The sequence below is a fragment of the Lipotes vexillifer genome, unplaced genomic scaffold, assembly GCF_000442215.2.
Source record: "Lipotes vexillifer unplaced genomic scaffold, Lipotes_vexillifer_v1.1 scaffold1261, whole genome shotgun sequence".
Taxonomy (NCBI): Eukaryota; Metazoa; Chordata; class Mammalia; order Artiodactyla; family Lipotidae; genus Lipotes; species Lipotes vexillifer.
In genome coordinates, this window is record NW_006796548.1 from 1,612,235 (window position 1) to 1,619,448 (window position 7,214).

General features: G+C 55.6%; 1 protein-coding gene across 1 annotated transcript in view; it reads left to right on the forward strand.

Moving 5' to 3' along the window:
- Nucleotides 1–205: 205 nt before the first annotated feature.
- Nucleotides 206–7,214, forward strand: part of ZNF362 (zinc finger protein 362) — a 38,601-nt gene continuing 31,592 nt past the window's right edge. The window contains exon 1 of the mRNA XM_007468702.1: nt 206–287. The gene's annotated coding sequence lies outside the window, so the exon portion shown is untranslated. The remainder of the gene's footprint in view (nt 288–7,214) is intronic.

A 7,214-nucleotide genomic window follows, 5' to 3' on the forward strand; every position in this document is an offset into this window, starting at 1 on the left:
AGCAGTGGAAGGTGCTAGAAGCAGAGGTCCTAGCCTGGTTTGTTCGACTGATGGAGGTGCTGGGGAATTAAGAGCACTGTCCTGGGAAGCTGGAGGCCCCGCCGCCGCCGCCGCCGCCTCGGCGCTTGCAGAACCCAGAAGTGAACAGCAGGCGACCCGGAAGGTTTGCGCGCGGCTCCGCACCGAGCCGGAGCCGGAGCCCGGAGCCGGAGCCCCAGCCCGGCCCTACTCGGGCCGCCGGGCGCGGGGCTGCGGCCGCGTCCCGGAGCCGCCGCCAGCACAGCCAGGTCCGTGCGGGCCCGGAGCGCGGGGAGCGGGCCCGGCGGCGGCGGGCGCCCGCCCGCGGGAAAGTTGCGCCGAGTTGCGGGCGGGGGGCCGGCCGCGCGGGCCGGGGCGCTCAGAGGGCCCGGGGCCGCCTGCACCTCGGGCCCGGCCCGGAGCGACGGCGGTGGCGGCGCGCGGGGGGTAGGAAGTGTCTCCGGCGGTGTGTCTGGTCTGCTCTCCGAGTGTGCGTGTGCGTGTGTGTGTGTGTGTGTGTGTGTGTGCGCGCGCGTGTGTGTGTTTTCTTAAGCCGGGCTATTCAAACCTGCTGCAATTCTCCGGTAAACAATGATTCATGGGGCTTAATGCAAATAAACGGATTGCAAACGACGCGGTTCGCGCACTTTGCAGCCGGCCGGGTGGAGCGGCCAGTGCCGGATTTCTCCCTTTTTTTGCAGATCTGCAGAATATGGCGTCCCTGTCCTGTTTTAAAAATAAGCCAGGCTGCCATTTTTGTTTTTCTTTTGTCTGAAAATTTTAATAAAACTGTCTGAGAATGTGGGAGAGGCGGCTGGAAGCAGAGGGGGCACCCGAAGGGTTGGCTTTTTTCCTTTTCTTTGGCGAGAGCCGCGAGCCTTTCGGGGAGGTGAGACACAATGCAATTGCACTTTAAAGAGAGAGAGAGAAAAAAAAAAAGAAGCCGCTGGGCGATTTTGGGGGGAGGGTTGGGAATTTAAAGTTAACTCCGAAAGTTTTCTTTTTTTTTTTAGTTTTTTTTTTTTTTCTTTTGGAAGGCGGTGAAATGCCGCGAAAGGATCTCGGGGCTCATTTCTCCCCCCAGCCAGCTGCCTCTGCGGGATTTTTGGGAAAAAGTTAACTGCCGATTTCCCCAGAGCTGCGGGGGGGATGTGGAGGATTGGGGACGGGGGTTTCGGGGGACTAGGAAATGTCTTTTGGAAGAGGCCGCGTAAAACGGCATTGTAAGGAACTATATTCTCAGATTTGGAGGAGAGGGTTGGCAATAGGGGCTCTGAGTGGGCCCTGGGTTTCCAACTAAGACCCTCGGCATGAGGAAGTAATCCTGCTCTCCCCCACCCAGCCCTGGAGCAGTGTGGAACCCTCAGAGCTCTGAGCTGGGGGTGGGGTGGGCCTGTCTCCTTCATGGGTGGCCGGGGCCCCATTGTAGGCGGAAATCCTGCCCTGGGTGCTGCGGTAGCTCCCTGAGCCCTTGGGCAAGTGTGCTTGGCAGTTGGAGAGCCCCTTCCCCGACGTGGTGGGCCTCCTGGCCCCGGTAGGTGGCTTCTGGTGGTGAATGCCCCCAGGCGGTTGGCTCTTGGCTGGGTGCAGGCCGGCAGCCCCAGTGGGACCTGTCTGAGGGGCGGGGCCAGGAGAGGTTGTCCGGTGGTGGTCTTCTGAGCCTCTTCCCTGGGGTGTGCTCTTACCCCCTCTGCCGCCCCTGCCCTGCCCTGCCCTGGAGGCTCCCTGTTGGAGGCAGTTTGGACTTGGGTGAAGGTCCTGAAGTATTTCTCTGGACAGGTCAGGGCTTGCTGGCTTTGAGGCTACAGATGTGTTCTGAAGGCCAGGCCCACGAGGTCTGGGGTGGCTGGCGCTGTCCAAGGCACCTGGGCAGCCTTGGTTGGGTGTGGTCTTTCCCTCTTGGGAGAGTTTGTCTGTCCTGGGAGGACCCTAAGCCTGTCTAACCCCTTCCCCAAAGTCTCCTGGAGGGGAGACCCCTCCAGTCACTCCTGGTCTGTGTCCTGGCTCCACAGGGCAGGGTGAGCTCACTTCGGGCAGAGCCAGGGGTTGAAGCCTGGGGCTTAGGGATTCAGGGCTGCAGAACTTGGCATGCCTGAGCCAGAGGGTACTAAGCCAGGCATTTTTCTGATGGAGAAACTAAAGTCTAGAGAGGGGAAGTGATTTTCCCGAAGTCACATTGCCAGTTAGATGGAGAGCTGAGACAGGGACTCAGATTTCAGGTTTTTACATCTGGGCTCTCTCCACCGTTCTCTGTTGGGGGTCTGACCCCTGGAAGAGTCATTTTGGACAGAACTAGACTGGAATGGGACAGCATGTCCACCTTCACTCCTACCCCTGCCCACCGCCATCATAAAGAATCCTCCCTGGGTGAAGGGAACTTTACAGTTTGCACAGTGTAGTGCATGATTGTTACCACGTCAGGTTCTCCCAGAAACTCAGGTGCAATTGTCAAGGTGGGGGATACTTAACCCCATTTTAAATTTTAGGAAACTGAGGCTTGGAGAGGTTGAGCAGTGATAGAGGAGGGCTTAAACTCAAGCTTCCGGACTCCTTGTCCAGGGAGCCTTTTCCTGGGTGGACTTTGGTACTTGTGGACAGGTGTCTTTCCCAACTTCTAGTTTTTGATCTTTCAAATTCTTCTGCTTACCCCAGTGACTGTGTAAAAAATCTAGAAGCCCACCCCTTAAAGAATGTCAGAGCTGAAAAGGCCCTGAGAGGTCATCTCGGCTCAGAGAGGGGCAGCCACGGGCTTGAAGTCACCCAGCAGTTTGGGTCCCAGCTAGGAGCAGAGCCTGTCTCCTGTCTCCTTTTGTCTGTGAGACACTCAGAGGGAGAGTGAAGCACTCTACCTCCCACCAGATTCCACTGCTTGCTGGTGGTTATGGTGATGGGGCCACGGCCACTATAATGGCCAGCACCTGGCAGAGGCATGGCTTTGTCCCGGGGGCTGAGGAATAGGCTGTTTGTGGTCTGGGAGATGGGGGCAAGATGGCCGCTGGTGTGTGGGTGAGGTGTGGACTGGGTCTGAAGCTAGCCTGGCCCCAGCCCTTCCCTGGGCAGACACTTCCCTGCCTCTCTGTAAAGTGAGAGTCCTTCCTTCCTTCCTTCCTTCCTTCATCCATTAGTTCATTCATTAGTTTGCTAGATTATTCTTTTATTCTTTCATTGTACATTCATTAGTTTATTGGTTAGTCATTTCAGTGGTCATCCATCTGCCCTCCCATCTATCCATCCATACATACGTTCATCTGTCCAGCCAGCCAGTCCCTAGCTTACCTGCCCAGGTTGGACAGCCATGTGAAATACAAGGACAGTCCTTCAGGGCTCCAAAGCTAACGGTGCAGAAAGCACTAGCTAGGGCAGTATCCATGGGTGCCTACATGAGTCCCCAGGGAAGGTCTCTTGGAGAAGCAGGGGCTTGAAAATACCACTACCATGATGGTGAATCTGGGTCCTGGGACCAAGATCCATTTGTCTTTACAGTTTGTACAGTGTGGTGTATGGCTCGTGTGACTTTCGGTACATCTTTCCCCTCTCTGAGCCTCGATTTCTTGATCTTTAAAATGGGGTAATCTCTGTGACTCTCATGGCTTGTTGGGAATGAACACAAAAGTGTCTGTGATGTCTCCCCACCGTGGCCAGGCATGTAGTAGGAGCTCAGTGTACACCAACTCAATTAGAAGGATTGTTGATTACCACCTCAGGCCCTACCTTGATTTTGAAAACCATTGTGCTGGTTTCAGAATGAGCCCAATGATCATGATCTGGGGACCCTGAAAGCCTTGTTTAGCCTTGTCATTCCCCTGCTGAAACTCTTTTAATATTTCCTAGGCATTTTGAAGAACAAGAATCCAAAGTCCTTTAGGGACCTACAAGGCCCTTTATGGTCCGGGCCTGCCCACCCCTCCACCTCAGCTCCCCCTCTATCCCCCAGTCTCACCACTTCCAGCCACACCGGCTTCTTTCTGCACCTCGAATTTACAAAGCCTGTTGGCAGGGCCTTTGCACATCCACCCCCGACCTGGAATGCTTGCACGGCTGGCGCCTTTTTGTTTTACAGGTTTTGACTCAGCTGGGGCTTCCCTGGCCACCTGCTCTGTGATAGCTTCCCACTGTCACTCTTGGTCACATCAGCCCTTGCAACTCTTTATCAGTATCGGAAACTTCCTCGTGTATTTGTTTATTTGCCCTTCTTGCCTGTCTGCACAGCTGGCACATGCTTAAACCCTATGCAGGCGAGTGGGCAGGTGGGTCCAGGACGGGGTGGCTGTGGCTTTGGTGGACGTGAGGAGATGCCGGGGAGCCCAGGTGTGGCAGCAGCCCTGGCTGCGGAGCAGCCCCTGGGAGATGACGTGACACCAAGCTCTGCCCTCTCCTACCCTGGGAGGCTCCGGGCTGTTGTCAGGGAATAATGAGATGATTAAATCATGGGATCTAAGGATCGTAGTCTCTTTCAATCTCAGAACCTTAGCATCTAAGAAGATTTCTGCCTCAGAACCTTTGACGCTGGAGTCTGCACTTGATCCAATCTGGGACTTAGACCCTTTACAAAGAGCTCTCACTGCCTTACTTATTTAGTGGCCCAGAGTGCTTACATTGTGCCAGGCCGTGTTCCCAAAGGCTTTATAAATGTTGACATATTTAATCCTCATTGTTATTACCCCCGTTTTACAGCCAAGGAAATGGAGGCACAGATTAGGTAACTTGCCCTAGTTCCCAGAGCTCAACAGGCACATTGTGCGATTTGAACCCAGCACTCTGGGACTCTGCCTTAGAATCCCACAGCTGGTGAGGGGAAGCCCAGCCTCACCTGATCCCTGCACAGAGCGGGAACTCCCTTCCCACATCCTTGACAAGAGGGCCTCTGATCTCCGCTAGAGTGGCAGGGAGTTCCCTCCTCACCAGGCCCCCTAGCCTCCCTTTGTCAGACAGTTGTCATTGCTGGAAAGGTCTCCTTTACACAGTGTGAAGTGCGGCACCTCCCCCTGTGAATAACACTTGGGAAGTGATGTTAGTGTTACGGTTTCCCAGTGCTTTTGACCTTATAGTTTCATGACTTCAGTAGCTTCTCTCTCACTGGGTTGTGAGCTCCCTGAGGGCAGGCCTCCTTGGTGCCCGGTGTTGAATGTGTGACCGGGCACCGAGCGTACATGCATCCCGAGCTCCTCCTGTCTCTGTAGCACCGTGCTAGGCCCTTGTCCAGGGTATTGGAAAGGCTTGGTGTACTGGGGTAAAGAGGACAGTTATCTTTCCATGTAGCCGCATGTATACCCAATTCGTGGAGAACCATTTGAGATCTAAAGTCACACACTAATTGAGGAGAGGTGGACCTCACAGATTATCCAGCCAAACCTCAGTCTGTCCATTGGGGAAACTACAGCGGGAAAGGAGAGGAGTAGGCCTTGTCCACACATCCCGACGCTTTGCCTGGTGGGCTTTCCTCTCCTCAGGAGCCAACAGGCTGCCGCAATATGTGCCTTGGGGTTCAAAGGCAATGACAGCCCCGGTTGGGGAGCTGCTCCCTCTGTTGCATCGGCCTCCTCGTCTTCACAATGGGGGTAATACTCCTCGAGGTGCAGGGCTGCAGAGGGCCCAGCACCCCACCTGGACTTGGGTAGGATTGAGAGGTGGGTGGAGTGGAAGTGGGTTGGAGGCTGTGGGTTTGGCTTCGTGGAACCAGGGCTGGCGCCGGGCTTTGGAGGCTGGTAGGATTCGGGGACGGGGCAGAGTGGTGTGTTGAATGGATAAGGTGTGTGGGGAAGGCCAAGGGATTTGGCTCTGGGGCCCAAAGCGTCCTCCCTGGTCCCTGCATCATCCGTGTGGCAGGATATCCTTGGGGGGTGGTCCCTACCATTTGGGTCCTTCTCTGAGCTTTGGGCAAAGGCTTCATGTTCCTTGAGGGGACAGTTTAGCCATTTCAGGTTCTGGGGTTCAGTGGGAGGACACCTGGCTGGGACGGGCACACCCCCCCAGACACACTCAAGTACACACACTTGCACATATTCATACTATCAGCCATTCCGCTTACACCTTTGACCCTGCTCCCCCTGCCCCACTTTTGCCAATTTGAGGTGCTCCCCTGCTATTTCAGAAACACCACCAGAGATGCCCCAAACTGGGCCTATAGGAGCCAGGAGTTCAGGAGACAAGTCCACACACGTGATACGCACGCATCACACAGAAGCACGTTTATGCACTCCTGCCACCCACAGCTTACACACATGTTCATATACCCGTGTGCACCTGCCAGGAAACAACACACAGCTGCCTGCTTGCCCCTCCTCGTGTACTTCCACACTCTTGTACATGCCATATTTATCACCTGCACACAGGCATACTCATGCACACGTGTGTTTTACACATAGTTGCCTCTTACACCAGCCTCACGTTCTGGCCTTGCACACAGTGCCTCCTGCACACCCGTGCAGCTGTGTGTGCCCACACCCTGCCCGGATCTGCTTGCAGCCTGCCTGGACCTCCCACCCTCACTCAGCAGGACTTCTTGAGCATTTACTATATACCAGGGCCCATGCTCCATGCTGGGAACAGAGGTGGGGAAAACTCATATCGTTCCTGCCTTGGTCGGGGAGACATTAGACAAACACAAATGATGATATGATTACAGACTCTGGTAACTGCTGGAAAGGAACCACTTTCCTATGATGAGGAAAGTGGTGCTTTTAGATTTACTGTAGCCAGTGACGATAATCGTGTCTGTGGGGGAGAGGTGCTTCTGGGAGGAAGTGATAGCTCAACTGGCTTGAAGTTTTCCAGGTGAGGGCATTCCAGGCAGAGGGAACAGCTGGAGCAAAGGCCCCGAGGTGGGAAACCAAGGAACATGGAGAAGGCGGTAGCCCTGCGACCTGGGGGAGGTGGACCTGGCCTTCCAGGGCCTGTAGTAGGTCTTCCCTGGCCTTGACCCCGACCGGCATGTCCACCTCAGGCCCTCTCCATCCCTCTCTCTGACCAGCCCAACCTTCCCTTTGCTGCCTTGTCCTGCTCAGGGCCCACTCTACCTGCTGGCCTCCACCCCGGGCCTGAGCCCTGTCTGTCCTGCCCCACAGGCTGCCCACCCCAGGGATCCTGAGACACAGCATGAGGACAGGCTCTGACCACCTGCTGGGGGTTCCCGGCCTGGGACCCCTAGGACCTGTCTAGAAAGCTCCTGGGGGCCAGGCCACAGCTGGGGTTCAGCA